Raw genomic sequence first — 19,232 nt, forward strand, 5'->3', positions numbered from 1 at the left:
GACGTTTCCAGGGTTATCATGGTTATTTATATCTGTCTTTTTTATCGCGCATTATTGCACTTTTTGTTTGGTGGTATGATGATAAAGCATTAGTTTTTGCTTCGTTTTTTATTTTTATTTTTTAAGGGGTTAAATAAAGGGGTTTACTAGTGACACAGTTTTATAGGGCGGATCATTATGGATGCGGCAATACCAAATATGTGTACTTTTATTGTTTTTTCTATTTTCAAAAAATGAATTTATTAGGGAATTTTTTTATTTATTTAGCGATTTTTTATAAATTATTTTTACACTTTCATTTTATGTTTATTACACTGTCTCAGGAGGGACATCACTCTTATGTGACAGATCGCTGATCTGTCACATCACAGATCGCTGTGACAGATCAGCGATCTGACACAGGCAGTGCAGAAGGCTTCCTCATGCCTGCGCTCTGCAGGCATGAGGAAGCCAGCTCCCTACAGGCCCCCAAAGGTCCCCGCCACCATATTGGATCCGGGGACCTGCAGGGAAGGAGGCCTCCCGGGCAAGCGCTGCACATTGCACTGCTCCGGGGGGCTCAGGGAAGCACGGAGGGAGCCCCCTCCCTGCGCGCTTCTCTCCTATGCCCCAGGGACACCGCGATCATGTTTGATCACGGTGTGCCAGGGGTTAACAAGCCGGGGGCGGTCCGTGACCACCCATGACACATAGTGCCAGGTGTCAGCTGTGATAAGAAGCTGACACCCGGCCGCAATCAGCGGCGCTCCTCACGGGGGACGCCCCTGATCGCTATGACGTACTATTCCATCCTTGGGACTTAGGTCCCAGGTCACATGGACAGAATAGTACATCTAATGTAGGAAAGGGGTTAAATGAACATGAATACATTTTCGATTTTATCCATAACATACCTGGATCATTTTCTTTCCTGCATTTAATTGAGCGATCACAGCAGCGCTGATCACGGACTCCCAAATCTGCCGCAGCTGGTGGAGGGTGAGCTGGTATATTTCCTTGCATTATTTTAAAATACATTTTCAGAATGCAAATACTGGGTTATGGCGCTATAAACATATTTCTGCATTACCTTGGAATGGTATAAATAGAAAAGATCACTATGAAGTGTGTTATTGTGGAAAAAAGAAGGTAATACAAAAATTGTAGGAGCACACAAACATAGCATCATAAAATGGAATACGTGACAAATCTATTCTTCTTAGTATTTGAGAGCCTTGGAATTTTTTTGTTAACTACAAGTTTAGTTTTTTTTATTTTATCTAAGATTTCTGAAATAGAAATAAGACTGAAATTCAAGAAAACTTTGACAGAAAAGCAAAATATCCCCTCCTGATCCCTCAAAGTCACATTTGATACCGCGGAATTAAAAAATAAATAACTACAAGATCCACAATCCAGAGATATGTCTTGGCCGTCATTGTCATCTTGCTGAAAGTTTAAAAAAAAGATATTCTGTTAGTGATTCTAAGAATAGAGATCCAGTACTGTCCACCAGATTGGCAGACACCTCTTTTGGAGTCTTTTTTCGAGAGGTATAAAATAAATCTCTCATTATAATGTAATATCATTTAATGGGGAGAGTCAAGAAGGCTTTATACACATTGAAAGCTAAGAGTGTGCAAAAATCAAGGTGTTCAACTGAATTTTGCCTTATGTGTATAGACTGCCAAACACTTGGTTCACTTGAGTGCATTACAGGTGAATCTGTGTGCTGATGTTATGTGCTCATTAGTGTTGAGCGATACCGTCCGATACTTAAAAGTATCGTATCGGATGGTATCGGCTGATCTAAAAAAAATATCGGGTATCGCCGATTCCGATACCGGAAGTCCCATTCAAGTCTATGGGACTTCCGGTATCGGAATAAGAAAAACCCTATTTTTGCCTTGTACAGCCTCTCTGGGGTCTGTACAGGCCTTTCGGGGGGCTGTGCCGGCCTGCCGGGGGGTCTGTGCAGGCTCCGGTGATCTGTGCAGGCCTGCCGGTGGTCTGTGCAGGCTCCGGTGGTCTGTGCAGGCCTGCCGGGGGGCTGTGCCGGCCTGCCGGTGGTCTGTGCAGGCTCCGGGGGTCTGTGCCGGCCTGCCGGGGGTCTGTGCCGGCCTGCCGGTGGTCTGTGCAGGCTCCGGGGGTCTGTGCAGGCCTGCCGGGGAGCTGTGCCGGCCTGCCGGGGAGCTGTGCAGGCTCCGGTGGTCTGTGCCGGCCTGCCGGGGGGCTGTGCCGGCCTGCCGGTGGTCTGTGCAGGCTCCGGGGGTCTGTGCAGGCATTGTCCGATGGGACTACAAGACCCATCGGGCGATGCCTGCTACCATGACAGTGATTGACACATTAGCCAATGATGGGACAGTAGTAGTCCCATCATCCGGCTAATGTGTTAAATGTAAAAAAAAAAAAAAAAAATGACATGCTACATACATACAACATGCATACTACATATATACTACATGTAACATACATGCTACATATATACTACATGCAACATGCATACTACATACATGCTACATACTACATGCATGCTACATACATGCTACATACTACATACATACTACATACATAATACATATATTCTACATGCATGCAACATACATACAACATATATACTACATGCATGCAACATGCATACTACATATATACTATATATACTACATGTAACATACATACTACATATATACTACATGCTACATACTACATACATGCTACATACTACATACATAATACATATATACTACATGCATGCAACATACATACAACATATATACTACATGCATGCAACATGCATACTACATATATACTACATGTAACATACTTACTACATATATACTACATGCTACATACATGCAACATACATACTACATACATGCTACATACATAATACATATATACTATATATACTACATGTAACATACATACTACATATATACTACATGCTACATACATGCAACATACACACTACATGCTACATACATGCAACATACATACTACATACATGCTACATACATACACACTACATGCTACATACATGCAACATACATACTACATACATGCTACATACTACATACATGCTACATACATACTACATATATACCACATGCATGCAACATGCATACTACATATATACTGCATATATACTACATGCATGCAACATGCATACTACATATATACTACATGCTACATACATGCAACATACACACTACATGCTACATACATGCAACATACATACTACATACATGCTACATACATACACACTACATGCTACATACATGCAACATACATACTACATACATGCTACATACTACATACATGCTACATACATACTACAGATATACCACATGCATGCAAAAATTCCCATGCAGCAATGGCATAAAGTGAGACTAGGGACTTTTTTTTTTAAAGTGGTAGAGGAATACAGTGCGGAAGGATACCTACCTTCCGTCATTGTATTCCTGGAGCTGGTAGAGAACAGTAGCATCAGCTGATGCTGCTGTTCTCCACGCAAGATGGACGTGGGACCCTCGTGGACTTCTGCGGATCGGGGTAAGTATATTGGTGTTTTTTTATTTTGATATTTATTCCTCAAGGGGACAATGGCTTCGGGGATTAAAGTGACAAGTGATGGTGAGTATGTACTCTATGTTATATGTACTGTATGTCTATATGTATGTATTGTATGTAGTATATATGTATGTTGCATGCATGTAGTATATATGCAGTATATATGTAATATGCATGTTGCATGCATGTGGTATATATGTAGTATGTATGTAGCATGTATGTAGTATGTAGCATGTATGTAGTATGTATGTTGCATGTATGTAGCATCTAGTGTGTATGTATGTAGCATGTATGTAGTATGTATGTTGCATGTATGTAGCATGTAGTGTGTATGTTGCATGTATGTAGCATGTAGTATATATGTAGTATGTATGTTACATGTAGTATATATAGTATATATGTAGTATGCATGTTGCATGCATGTAGTATATATGTTGTATGTATGTTGCATGCATGTAGTATATATGTATTATGTATGTAGTATGTATGTAGCATGTATGTAGTATGTATGTTGCATGTAGTATATATGTAGTAAGTATGTTACATGTAGTATATATGTAGTATGCATGTTGCATGCATGTAGTATATATGTTGTATGTATGTTGCATGCATGTAGTATATATGTATTATGTATGTAGTATGTATGTAGTATGTAGCATGTATGTAGTATGTATGTTGCATGTATGTAGCATGTAGTGTGTATGTATGTAGCATGTATGTAGTATGTATGTTGCATGTATGTAGCATGTAGTGTGTATGTTGCATGTATGTAGCATGTAGTATATATGTAGTATGCATGTTGCATGCATGTAGTATATATGCAGTATATATGTAGTATGCATGTTGCATGCATGTGGTATATATGTAGTATGTATGTAGCATGTATGTAGTATGTAGCATGTATGTAGTATGTATGTTGCATGTATGTAGCATGTAGTGTGTATGTATGTAGCATGTATGTAGTATGTATGTTGCATGTATGTAGCATGTAGTGTGTATGTTGCATGTATGTAGCATGAGAAAAAGGAGGACATAGAATCCATTTCCATTGCGAAACATATATAAATTTATTAAACAAAGAGAAGGACACATATCAAAGATACAGGATATGACAAAATTGAGTAAAATGGGTAATCACATAAGGCCCGATACTAGAAAAACAAACAAGTAGGCAGCCTGTGATGGGAATGGATATCCGGAATCTATACCACAAAAGTTGATGATGTAAATAATTGAACAATGAAATGTAGTTATTCTACCAGCCAAAGGAGTACATGCTAGGATATATAAGTGCAGAGGTCACCAATAAAACGTAATTTCTCTTGGGCATTATTATACCATACATATAGCCTGAATAAATAGTACTGGTGATACCAGTAAAAGCTGCACCGGATATAAGCAAACTGGCATATACCACCACTTGATCTATGCAGGGTTCAGCTACATAACATACGATGGAAATAGTGTGGCATGTGAGTAGAAAATTGTGTGGAAAAAAACAAAATGGGCTTAAATAAGCTGGATAAACCTACCCATCATGTCCAGTTATATACCAGGCGCCGACCTGTATACCCCTACGCGCGTTTCGCGGTATGCAGGACCGCTTCCTCGGGGGGCGTGGCTATTATGATGAACATCCCAGTTATATGACTGGCTGGGAAAAGTCACCTGACTACCGTGAGCCTATCATGGAACGAGCCCCACGCGTGCGCATATCTATTTGTGACGCCACTTATTGGTCAGCTGGCGTCATCAGAAAGCGGCCAGCATCTGACCGCTACCTAGGTAACCGCCAGGACAGGCGAACATAGTAAACAGACGCCACGTGAGGGCGGCCGGCGCTAGACCGCCACACAGGCAGCGTCCGTCCAATGTGTTTTTTTTGCTCCATGTATAGCGCGCGTGAACTCGGCCATAACAGGGTCACGGCAACCAGATGACTGAACCCGTATGAATAAGAAATAGGAGGGTATGGGAAAAGAAATGGGAAGAGGGAAAGGAGGGGGGAGAGGGGGAGGGGAGGGGGGGGGGGAAAAGGGGAGGGAGGGTGGAGAAAAGAAATGTGAATGAATGGGAGAAAAAATATTAAGCTGATCAACCATGCGTGTGCTGCCTGTAAATGGTGTCTACTAGGGAAATAACCAATAAATAAAAAACAAACAAAAAACAAAAAACAAAAAACAGGATGGCACATATAACAATGCAACCAATAAAGGATGAATGCAATGCAAGGCAAAATGAGAGGTAATGAAATATCACCATAAGACATATTCTTCCATTCGCACCAAGTCCTCTATTTTTCTACTTTCTGTAGATAGTGTGCCAAGACATAGATGTATATTGTCGTGAGTTCAGTGATGAGCTTGCAACGTAGATCACCATGCCGCATGTTGATTGCGAGATAGTAAAATTCCCAATACAGTACATCAACGAAAGAGTTGTGTTATCTAAAGCCAGGCAAATAACAAATTAAAAATGAGTGCAACAATCCAGAAACACTCATAACATAAAAACAACATGTGAAAAATTAAAAACAGGGAAAGAGAGAGAGAGATACCTATCTAGAGATGGCAGGCAGAAAAAGTAAAAATAAAAAATAATAAATGAAAATGAAGCTGTAGATCACAAAAATGGCGCGAAACTGAGTGATTCATTCAGCCCTTGTGGTGTCATGGTCCCAAGGACCATGATCCATCTGCATTCCTTCTGTGCAAGAAGGCGTTTGATGTCACCGCCTCTGATACCACTTTTGACGTGTTGGATGCCTCTCACTGAAAAAGATTTGGGGTCGCTATTATGTACAAGTTTGTAGTGTTTAGGTATCGTTTTGAGCTGTGTCAGATCAGTAGTTGTTTTTGACGCCAGGATGTCACGGACATGTTCACGGACACGTAGTTTAAATTGGCGGCTCGTAAGGCCTATATACACTTTCGGGCACCCACACGTAGCGTAGTAGATGACCTGTGCAGTATTGCAAGTTATGTGTTGTCTAATTGAATACGTTCTTGTTCCATCTACAGATTGGAAGGACGATGTCCGTACGATATTTTTACATGCGATACAGTTACCGCAAGGGTAGCATCCCAGAGGAGGACCACGGGAATCAAAAGGATTTTTGATATGTGGGACATAATGTGAACGTACCAACATATCCCCCAAATTGGGGCTTCTACGATATGTCATGAGCGGGTGCTCAGAGATTATATTCATCAATGAGACCTCCGTCCTTAAAATATTCCAATGTTTGGTGAGTATGTCCTTCATTTGGTTCCATCCCCCATTAAAAGTCGAAATGAATCTGACACAGCCCTGCTCTTGTTTTTTCTTATTGGCATTTGGTTGTAATAGGGTCAGTCGGTTTGTTTTTCTTGCTCTGTCAAAACCCTTCTTGACACAGCGTCGACTGTAACCGCGTTTAAGAAAACGATCTCTAAGTTCCCCGGCTTGATCCAAAAATGTTGCCTCCGAAGAGCAGATGCGCCTGATGCGCAAAAATTGACCAACCGGGATGGCCCTGATGGTTGCCCATGGGTGGCAGGATCCAGCATGGAGAAGTGAATTCACTGAGGTGGGCTTCCTGTAAACATCAGTCTGTAGGCTGGACGTGTTGTCCACCCGAATCTTGATGTCCAGGAAATCCACCTCAGAACTACTGCAAGTATAAGTCAATTTAATGTTGTACCCATTGTTATTTAAGCTCTCCATGAATTCTTGAAGATCTCGTTTGGAGCCCTGCCACACCATGAGCAAATCATCAATATAACGCAGCCAGCACTGCACATGGTCAACGGCCTGCCCCCCCTCCCCCGCAAAAACCTCCCGCTCCCAGTACCCCAGGAAGAGGCCAGCGAAAGAGGGGGCGCAGGCCGCGCCCATGGCAGTGCCGCACTGCTGCAAATAAAAAACGTCTCTGAAAACAAAAAAGTTGTGTGTAAGAACATATTCAAGTAGCTCTAGGACCAGATTACATGTGGGGCCATCCCAATTGCTACTTCTGAGGAAGAATCGACAAGCGTCTATGCCATCTTGGTGGCGGATGCATGTGTACAGCGACTCAATGTCTGCAGTGACAAGAAACATATCTGATTCCAAGGACATCCCATCGATCCGAGCCAGGACGTCCGTCGTGTCTCTGACATAGGAAGGAAGTGCTTCAACTAATGGTTTTAAATAATAATCAATAAATTGACATACAGGTTCACATAACCCTCCTATGCCCGACACGATAGGGCGTCCCGGCGGATCGAGAGGGTCCTTGTGAATCTTAGGCACAAAATATATGGTAGGGATCCTTGGGAATTTAGTCAGAAGGCCCTCAAAGATTTGTTTAGGGATAATACCCTGTTCAAGGGCCCTAAAAAGAATCTCCTCCAAAGCATCTGAAAAGATCTTCAGGGGACTACAATCCAGTTTGCGGTAAGTTACTCTATCTCGCAATTGTTTGTTGGCCTCTTTTTCATACATTTCCTGAGGCCAAACCACTATGTTCCCTCCCTTGTCCGCAGGTTTTATGACCACATCTGGAAAAGATTTTAATTCCTCAATGGCCATACGTTGTTGTGCCGTGAGGTTATCGGGATTACGTCTCGTGGAGATCCTGCAAAAATCCTCGACAACCAACCTTGTAAAGATTTCTACTGCTGGACATAGGGACAGGGGAGGGAACCTAGTGGATTTGGGACGTATGGTCTGAGGAAACATACCTGTAGAATTAGGCTGTTGTTCCCCCAAAAGCTCCTCCAATATGGAGAGGGCCTCCTCCTCCAACTGACTAGTTGTCGGTGGATCCTGTTTCTTACTGTTGTGAAATTTTTTTAAAATCAATTTTCGAGAAAACAGGTACAGGTCTTTTACAGCTGTAAACAGGTCAAAAGAATTTGTGGGAGAAAAAGTTAGACCTTTAGATAATAAATCAACTTGAATCGGAGTCAACACATGATTGGACAGGTTAATTACCTGAAGCGTCTGACTTTTAGATTTGTCAATTTTCTTAGGTGGAAGAGATTTTGTTTTATTAGCTTGTGCTTCCCGATTGATACCAAATCGTATTCCCAACGAATTGGAGTTGGATTTAGCAGATCCTTCACTTGAAGCATATGAAGTGACTGAAAAAGATCTCCCCCGTTTGGGCTTTCTTGATGATTTAAATCTATGATTCCATCTGTACACTGTATCAGATTGATAGTCACTAGTGTCTCTTGAGAATTTCTTTGTTTTCATCTCACAAATTTCCTTCTCCCATTTATTAAAGTCACAATCCAATTCACGATTGAATAAAACCAATTCGTCACTGGACATGTCTTTTTTGATCAGATTTTGTAACTCCTCAATCTCCTGATCAAGGTCAGCTATAGTTTTATCATTCAGTCGGATAAGGAGTTCCATGAACCCCCTGGAACATACATTGGCCAACTCCTCCCATTGCCCCTTAATCTCTAAATCATCAATAGGAAAAGAAGGGAAAACCTGAACCCTGAGTCCACGTGGGATGAGGCCCTTTTCGATGTATTTCTGAAGGAATGCACGATTCCACCAAGTCTTGGTTCGCCGATTTAACAGTGATCTAATTTTTCTGCCTGCCTCCCTAAGGTCTCTGCTACTCGTAGCCACAATAGTACCGGGTTTGTCATTAAAAACCTCATCGATTTGATTTAGCCAAGCCTGTTCTCGTGCCTTATAATCCATATGAGGCTTGGAGCGTGTTGCTGTGAAAAACACAGAAAGAGCATATACGTGAAAAAAACTCCAAAAGAACATCCTATTAAATGCAAGAGTAAAATACCTTAATAATGCCTCATGAAGTCAAATATAATGGAGACGATTCTCAATATCATGAGAAAAAGGAGGACATAGAATCCATTTCCATTGCGAAACATATATAAATTTATTAAACAAAGAGAAGGACACATATCAAAGATACAGGATATGACAAAATTGAGTAAAATGGGTAATCACATAAGGCCCGATACTAGAAAAACAAACAAGTAGGCAGCCTGTGATGGGAATGGATATCCGGAATCTATACCACAAAAGTTGATGATGTAAATAATTGAACAATGAAATGTAGTTATTCTACCAGCCAAAGGAGTACATGCTAGGATATATAAGTGCAGAGGTCACCAATAAAACGTAATTTCTCTTGGGCATTATTATACCATACATATAGCCTGAATAAATAGTACTGGTGATACCAGTAAAAGCTGCACCGGATATAAGCAAACTGGCATATACCACCACTTGATCTATGCAGGGTTCAGCTACATAACATACGATGGAAATAGTGTGGCATGTGAGTAGAAAATTGTGTGGAAAAAAACAAAATGGGCTTAAATAAGCTGGATAAACCTACCCATCATGTCCAGTTATATACCAGGCGCCGACCTGTATACCCCTACGCGCGTTTCGCGGTATGCAGGACCGCTTCCTCGGGGGGCGTGGCTATTATGATGAACATCCCAGTTATATGACTGGCTGGGAAAAGTCACCTGACTACCGTGAGCCTATCATGGAACGAGCCCCACGCGTGCGCATATCTATTTGTGACGCCACTTATTGGTCAGCTGGCGTCATCAGAAAGCGGCCAGCATCTGACCGCTACCTAGGTAACCGCCAGGACAGGCGAACATAGTAAACAGACGCCACGTGAGGGCGGCCGGCGCTAGACCGCCACACAGGCAGCGTCCGTCCAATGTGTTTTTTTTGCTCCATGTATAGCGCGCGTGAACTCGGCCATAACAGGGTCACGGCAACCAGATGACTGAACCCGTATGAATAAGAAATAGGAGGGTATGGGAAAAGAAATGGGAAGAGGGAAAGGAGGGGGGAGAGGGGGAGGGGAGGGGGGGGGGGAAAGGGGAGGGAGGGTGGAGAAAAGAAATGTGAATGAATGGGAGAAAAAATATTAAGCTGATCAACCATGCGTGTGCTGCCTGTAAATGGTGTCTACTAGGGAAATAACCAATAAATAAAAAACAAACAAAAAACAAAAAACAAAAAACAGGATGGCACATATAACAATGCAACCAATAAAGGATGAATGCAATGCAAGGCAAAATGAGAGGTAATGAAATATCACCATAAGACATATTCTTCCATTCGCACCAAGTCCTCTATTTTTCTACTTTCTGTAGATAGTGTGCCAAGACATAGATGTATATTGTCGTGAGTTCAGTGATGAGCTTGCCACGTAGATCACCATGCCGCATGTTGATTGCGAGATAGTAAAATTCCCAATACAGTACATCAACGAAAGAGTTGTGTTATCTAAAGCCAGGCAAATAACAAATTAAAAATGAGTGCAACAATCCAGAAACACTCATAACATAAAAACAACATGTGAAAAATTAAAAACAGGGAAAGAGAGAGAGAGATACCTATCTAGAGATGGCAGGCAGAAAAAGTAAAAATAAAAAATAATAAATGAAAATGAAGCTGTAGATCACAAAAATGGCGCGAAACTGAGTGATTCATTCAGCCCTTGTGGTGTCATGGTCCCAAGGACCATGATCCATCTGCATTCCTTCTGTGCAAGAAGGCGTTTGATGTCACCGCCTCTGATACCACTTTTGACGTGTTGGATGCCTCTCACTGAAAAAGATTTGGGGTCGCTATTATGTACAAGTTTGTAGTGTTTAGGTATCGTTTTGAGCTGTGTCAGATCAGTAGTTGTTTTTGACGCCAGGATGTCACGGACATGTTCACGGACACGTAGTTTAAATTGGCGGCTCATAAGGCCTATATACACTTTCGGGCACCCACACGTAGCGTAGTAGATGACCTGTGCAGTATTGCAAGTTATGTGTTGTCTAATTGAATACGTTCTTGTTCCATCTACAGATTGGAAGGACGATGTCCGTACGATATTTTTACATGCGATACAGTTACCGCAAGGGTAGCATCCCAGAGGAGGACCACGGGAATCAAAAGGATTTTTGATATGTGGGACATAATGTGAACGTACCAACATATCCCCCAAATTGGGGCTTCTACGATATGTCATGAGCGGGTGCTCAGAGATTATATTCATCAATGAGACCTCCGTCCTTAAAATATTCCAATGTTTGGTGAGTATGTCCTTCATTTGGTTCCATCCCCCATTAAAAGTCGAAATGAATCTGACACAGCCCTGCTCTTGTTTTTTCTTATTGGCATTTGGTTGTAATAGGGTCAGTCGGTTTGTTTTTCTTGCTCTGTCAAAACCCTTCTTGACACAGCGTCGACTGTAACCGCGTTTAAGAAAACGATCTCTAAGTTCCCCGGCTTGATCCAAAAATGTTGCCTCCGAAGAGCAGATGCGCCTGATGCGCAAAAATTGAAAAACCGGGATGGCCCTGATGGTTGCCCATGGGTGGCAGGATCCAGCATGGAGAAGTGAATTCACTGAGGTGGGCTTCCTGTAAACATCAGTCTGTAGGCTGGACGTGTTGTCCACCCGAATCTTGATGTCCAGGAAATCCACCTCAGAACTACTGCAAGTATAAGTCAATTTAATGTTGTACCCATTGTTATTTAAGCTCTCCATGAATTCTTGAAGATCTCGTTTGGAGCCCTGCCACACCATGAGCAAATCATCAATATAACGCAGCCAGCACTGCACATGGTCAACGGCCTGCCCCCCCTCCCCCGCAAAAACCTCCCGCTCCCAGTACCCCAGGAAGAGGCCAGCGAAAGAGGGGGCGCAGGCCGCGCCCATGGCAGTGCCGCACTGCTGCAAATAAAAAACGTCTCTGAAAACAAAAAAGTTGTGTGTAAGAACATATTCAAGTAGCTCTAGGACCAGATTACATGTGGGGCCATCCCAATTGCTACTTCTGAGGAAGAATCGACAAGCGTCTATGCCATCTTGGTGGCGGATGCATGTGTACAGCGACTCAATGTCTGCAGTGACAAGAAACATATCTGATTCCAAGGACATCCCATCGATCCGAGCCAGGACGTCCGTCGTGTCTCTGACATAGGAAGGAAGTGCTTCAACTAATGGTTTTAAATAATAATCAATAAATTGACATACAGGTTCACATAACCCTCCTATGCCCGACACGATAGGGCGTCCCGGCGGATCGAGAGGGTCCTTGTGAATCTTAGGCACAAAATATATGGTAGGGATCCTTGGGAATTTAGTCAGAAGGCCCTCAAAGATTTGTTTAGGGATAATACCCTGTTCAAGGGCCCTAAAAAGAATCTCCTCCAAAGCATCTGAAAAGATCTTCAGGGGACTACAATCCAGTTTGCGGTAAGTTACTCTATCTCGCAATTGTTTGTTGGCCTCTTTTTCATACATTTCCTGAGGCCAAACCACTATGTTCCCCCCCTTGTCCGCAGGTTTTATGACCACATCTGGAAAAGATTTTAATTCCTCAATGGCCATACGTTGTTGTGCCGTGAGGTTATCGGGATTACGTCTCGTGGAGATCCTGCAAAAATCCTCGACAACCAACCTTGTAAAGATTTCTACTGCTGGACATAGGGACAGGGGAGGGAACCTAGTGGATTTGGGACGTATGGTCTGAGGAAACATACCTGTAGAATTAGGCTGTTGTTCCCCCAAAAGCTCCTCCAATATGGAGAGGGCCTCCTCCTCCAACTGACTAGTTGTCGGTGGATCCTGTTTCTTACTGTTGTGAAATTTTTTTAAAATCAATTTTCGAGAAAACAGGTACAGGTCTTTTACAGCTGTAAACAGGTCAAAAGAATTTGTGGGAGAAAAAGTTAGACCTTTAGATAATAAATCAACTTGAATCGGAGTCAACACATGATTGGACAGGTTAATTACCTGAAGCGTCTGACTTTTAGATTTGTCAATTTTCTTAGGTGGAAGAGATTTTGTTTTATTAGCTTGTGCTTCCCGATTGATACCAAATCGTATTCCCAACGAATTGGAGTTGGATTTAGCAGATCCTTCACTTGAAGCATATGAAGTGACTGAAAAAGATCTCCCCCGTTTGGGCTTTCTTGATGATTTAAATCTATGATTCCATCTGTACACTGTATCAGATTGATAGTCACTAGTGTCTCTTGAGAATTTCTTTGTTTTCATCTCACAAATTTCCTTCTCCCATTTATTAAAGTCACAATCCAATTCACGATTGAATAAAACCAATTCGTCACTGGACATGTCTTTTTTGATCAGATTTTGTAACTCCTCAATCTCCTGATCAAGGTCAGCTATAGTTTTATCATTCAGTCGGATAAGGAGTTCCATGAACCCCCTGGAACATACATTGGCCAACTCCTCCCATTGCCCCTTAATCTCTAAATCATCAATAGGAAAAGAAGGGAAAACCTGAACCCTGAGTCCACGTGGGATGAGGCCCTTTTCGATGTATTTCTGAAGGAATGCACGATTCCACCAAGTCTTGGTTCGCCGATTTAACAGTGATCTAATTTTTCTGCCTGCCTCCCTAAGGTCTCTGCTACTCGTAGCCACAATAGTACCGGGTTTGTCATTAAAAACCTCATCGATTTGATTTAGCCAAGCCTGTTCTCGTGCCTTATAATCCATATGAGGCTTGGAGCGTGTTGCTGTGAAAAACACAGAAAGAGCATATACGTGAAAAAAACTCCAAAAGAACATCCTATTAAATGCAAGAGTAAAATACCTTAATAATGCCTCATGAAGTCAAATATAATGGAGACGATTCTCAATATCATGAGAAAAAGGAGGACATAGAATCCATTTCCATTGCGAAACATATATAAATTTATTAAACAAAGAGAAGGACACATATCAAAGATACAGGATATGACAAAATTGAGTAAAATGGGTAATCACATAAGGCCCGATACTAGAAAAACAAACAAGTAGGCAGCCTGTGATGGGAATGGATATCCGGAATCTATACCACAAAAGTTGATGATGTAAATAATTGAACAATGAAATGTAGTTATTCTACCAGCCAAAGGAGTACATGCTAGGATATATAAGTGCAGAGGTCACCAATAAAACGTAATTTCTCTTGGGCATTATTATACCATACATATAGCCTGAATAAATAGTACTGGTGATACCAGTAAAAGCTGCACCGGATATAAGCAAACTGGCATATACCACCACTTGATCTATGCAGGGTTCAGCTACATAACATACGATGGAAATAGTGTGGCATGTGAGTAGAAAATTGTGTGGAAAAAAACACATTGCGAAACATATATAAATTTATTAAACAAAGAGAAGGACACATATCAAAGATACAGGATATGACAAAATTGAGTAAAATGGGTAATCACATTTTTTCTCCCATTCATTCACATTTCTTTTCTCCACCCTCCCTCCCCTTTTTTCCCCCCCCCCCTCCCCTCCCCCTCTCCCCCCTCCTTTCCCTCTTCCCATTTCTTTTCCCATACCCTCCTATTTCTTATTCATACGGGTTCAGTCATCTGGTTGCCGTGACCCTGTTATGGCCGAGTTCACGCGCGCTATACATGGAGCAAAAAAAACACATTGGACGGACGCTGCCTGTGTGGCGGTCTAGCGCCGGCCGCCCTCACGTGGCGTCTGTTTACTATGTTCGCCTGTCCTGGCGGTTACCTAGGTAGCGGTCAGATGCTGGCCGCTTTCTGATGACGCCAGCTGACCAATAAGTGGCGTCACAAATAGATATGCGCACGCGTGGGGCTCGTTCCATGATAGGCTCACGGTAGTCAGGTGACTTTTCCCAGCCAGTCATATAACTGGGATGTTCATCATAATAGCCACGCCCCCCGAGGAAGCGGTCCTGCATACCGCGAAACGCGCGTAGGGGTATACAGGTCGGCGCCTGGTATATAACTGGACATGATGGGTAGGTTTATCCAGCTTATTTAAGCCCATTTTGTTTTTTTCCACACAATTTTCTACTCACATGCCACACTATTTCCATCGTATGTTATGTAGCTGAACCCTGCATAGATCAAGTGGTGGTATATGCCAGTTTGCTTATATCCGGTGCAGCTTTTACTGGTATCACCAGTACTATTTATTCAGGCTATATGTATGGTATAATAATGCCCAAGAGAAATTACGTTTTATTGGTGACCTCTGCACTTATATATCCTAGCATGTACTCCTTTGGCTGGTAGAATAACTACATTTCATTGTTCAATTATTTACATCATCAACTTTTGTGGTATAGATTCCGGATATCCATTCCCATCACAGGCTGCCTACTTGTTTGTTTTTCTAGTATCGGGCCTTATGTGATTACCCATTTTACTCAATTTTGTCATATCCTGTATCTTTGATATGTGTCCTTCTCTTTGTTTAATAAATTTATATATGTTTCGCAATGGAAATGGATTCTATGTCCTCCTTTTTCTCATGATATTGAGAATCGTCTCCATTATATTTGACTTCATGAGGCATTATTAAGGTATTTTACTCTTGCATTTAATAGGATGTTCTTTTGGAGTTTTTTTCACGTATATGCTCTTTCTGTGTTTTTCACAGCAACACGCTCCAAGCCTCATATGGATTATAAGGCACGAGAACAGGCTTGGCTAAATCAAATCGATGAGGTTTTTAATGACAAACCCGGTACTATTGTGGCTACGAGTAGCAGAGACCTTAGGGAGGCAGGCAGAAAAATTAGATCACTGTTAAATCGGCGAACCAAGACTTGGTGGAATCGTGCATTCCTTCAGAAATACATCGAAAAGGGCCTCATCCCACGTGGACTCAGGGTTCAGGTTTTCCCTTCTTTTCCTATTGATGATTTAGAGATTAAGGGGCAATGGGAGGAGTTGGCCAATGTATGTTCCAGGGGGTTCATGGAACTCCTTATCCGACTGAATGATAAAACTATAGCTGACCTTGATCAGGAGATTGAGGAGTTACAAAATCTGATCAAAAAAGACATGTCCAGTGACGAATTGGTTTTATTCAATCGTGAATTGGATTGTGACTTTAATAAATGGGAGAAGGAAATTTGTGAGATGAAAACAAAGAAATTCTCAAGAGACACTAGTGACTATCAATCTGATACAGTGTACAGATGGAATCATAGATTTAAATCATCAAGAAAGCCCAAACGGGGGAGATCTTTTTCAGTCACTTCATATGCTTCAAGTGAAGGATCTGCTAAATCCAACTCCAATTCGTTGGGAATACGATTTGGTATCAATCGGGAAGCACAAGCTAATAAAACAAAATCTCTTCCACCTAAGAAAATTGACAAATCTAAAAGTCAGACGCTTCAGGTAATTAACCTGTCCAATCATGTGTTGACTCCGATTCAAGTTGATTTATTATCTAAAGGTCTAACTTTTTCTCCCACAAATTCTTTTGACCTGTTTACAGCTGTAAAAGACCTGTACCTGTTTTCTCGAAAATTGATTTTAAAAAAATTTCACAACAGTAAGAAACAGGATCCACCGACAACTAGTCAGTTGGAGGAGGAGGCCCTCTCCATATTGGAGGAGCTTTTGGGGGAACAACAGCCTAATTCTACAGGTATGTTTCCTCAGACCATACGTCCCAAATCCACTAGGTTCCCTCCCCTGTCCCTATGTCCAGCAGTAGAAATCTTTACAAGGTTGGTTGTCGAGGATTTTTGCAGGATCTCCACGAGACGTAATCCCGATAACCTCACGGCACAACAACGTATGGCCATTGAGGAATTAAAATCTTTTCCAGATGTGGTCATAAAACCTGCGGACAAGGGGGGGAACATAGTGGTTTGGCCTCAGGAAATGTATGAAAAAGAGGCCAACAAACAATTGCGAGATAGAGTAACTTACCGCAAACTGGATTGTAGTCCCCTGAAGATCTTTTCAGATGCTTTGGAGGAGATTCTTTTTAGGGCCCTTGAACAGGGTATTATCCCTAAACAAATCTTTGAGGGCCTTCTGACTAAATTCCCAAGGATCCCTACCATATATTTTGTGCCTAAGATTCACAAGGACCCTCTCGATCCGCCGGGACGCCCTATCGTGTCGGGCATAGGAGGGTTATGTGAACCTGTATGTCAATTTATTGATTATTATTTAAAACCATTAGTTGAAGCACTTCCTTCCTATGTCAGAGACACGACGGACGTCCTGGCTCGGATCGATGGGATGTCCTTGGAATCAGATATGTTTCTTGTCACTGCAGACATTGAGTCGCTGTACACATGCATCCGCCACCAAGATGGCATAGACGCTTGTCGATTCTTCCTCAGAAGTAGCAATTGGGATGGCCCCACATGTAATCTGGTCCTAGAGCTACTTGAATATGTTCTTACACACAACTTTTTTGTTTTCAGAGACGTTTTTTATTTGCAGCAGTGCGGCACTGCCATGGGCGCGGCCTGCGCCCCCTCTTTCGCTGGCCTCTTCCTGGGGTACTGGGAGCGGGAGGTTTTTGCGGGGGAGGGGGGGCAGGCCGTTGACCATGTGCAGTGCTGGCTGCGTTATATTGATGATTTGCTCATGGTGTGGCAGGGCTCCAAACGAGATCTTCAAGAATTCATGGAGAGCTTAAATAACAATGGGTACAACATTAAATTGACTTATACTTGCAGTAGTTCTGAGGTGGATTTCCTGGACATCAAGATTCGGGTGGACAACACGCCCAGCCTACAGACTGATGTTTACAGGAAGCCCACCTCAGTGAATTCACTTCTCCATGCTGGATCCTGCCACCCATGGGCAACCATCAGGGCCATCCCGGTTGGTCAATTTTTGCGCATCAGGCGCATCTGCTCTTCGGAGGCAACATTTTTGGATCAAGCCGGGGAACTTAGAGATCATTTTCTTAAACGCGGTTACAGTCGACGCTGTGTCAAGAAGGGTTTTGACAGAGCAAGAAAAACAAACCGACTGACCCTATTACAACCAAATGCCAATAAGAAAAAACAAGAGCAGGGCTGTGTCAGATTCATTTCGACTTTTAATGGGGGATGGAACCAAATGAAGGACATACTCACCAAACATTGGAATATTTTAAGGACGGAGGTCTCATTGATGAATATAATCTCTGAGCACCCGCTCATGACATATCGTAGAAGCCCCAATTTGGGGGATATGTTGGTACGTTCACATTATGTCCCACATATCAAAAATCCTTTTGATTCCCGTGGTCCTCCTCTGGGATGCTACCCTTGCGGTAACTGTATCGCATGTAAAAATATCGTACGGACATCGTCCTTCCAATCTGTAGATGGAACAAGAACGTATTCAATTAGACAACACATAACTTGCAATACTGCACAGGTCATCTACTACGCTACGTGTGGGTGCCCGAAAGTGTATATAGGCCTTACGAGCCGCCAATTTAAACTACGTGTCCGTGAACATGTCCGTGACATCCTGGCGTCAAAAACAACTACTGATCTGACACAGCTCAAAACGATACCTAAACACTAGAGTTGAGCGATACCATCCGATACTTCAAAGTATCGTATCGGATGGTATCGGCCGATCTTTAAAAAAAGTATCGGTATCGCCGATTCCGATACCGGAAGTCCCATTCAAGTCTATGGGACTTCCGGTATCGGAATAAGAAAAACCCTTTCCTGCCCTTGTACAGCCTCTCTGGGGTCTGTACGGGCCTTTCGGGGGGCTGTGCCGGCCTGCCAGGGGGTCTGTGCAGGCTCCGGTGGTCTGTGCCAGCCTGCCGGTGGTCTGTGCAGGCTCCGGGGGGCTGTGCCGGCCTGCCGGGGGGCTGTGCCGGCCTGCCGGGGGGCTGTGCCGGCCTGCCGGGGGGCTGTGCCGGCCTGCCAGGGGGT

Source organism: Dendrobates tinctorius, unplaced genomic scaffold, assembly GCF_039654945.1.
Source record: "Dendrobates tinctorius isolate UK_male_01 unplaced genomic scaffold, ASM3965494v1 ptg000205l, whole genome shotgun sequence".
NCBI classification, from domain to species: domain Eukaryota; kingdom Metazoa; phylum Chordata; class Amphibia; order Anura; family Dendrobatidae; genus Dendrobates; species Dendrobates tinctorius.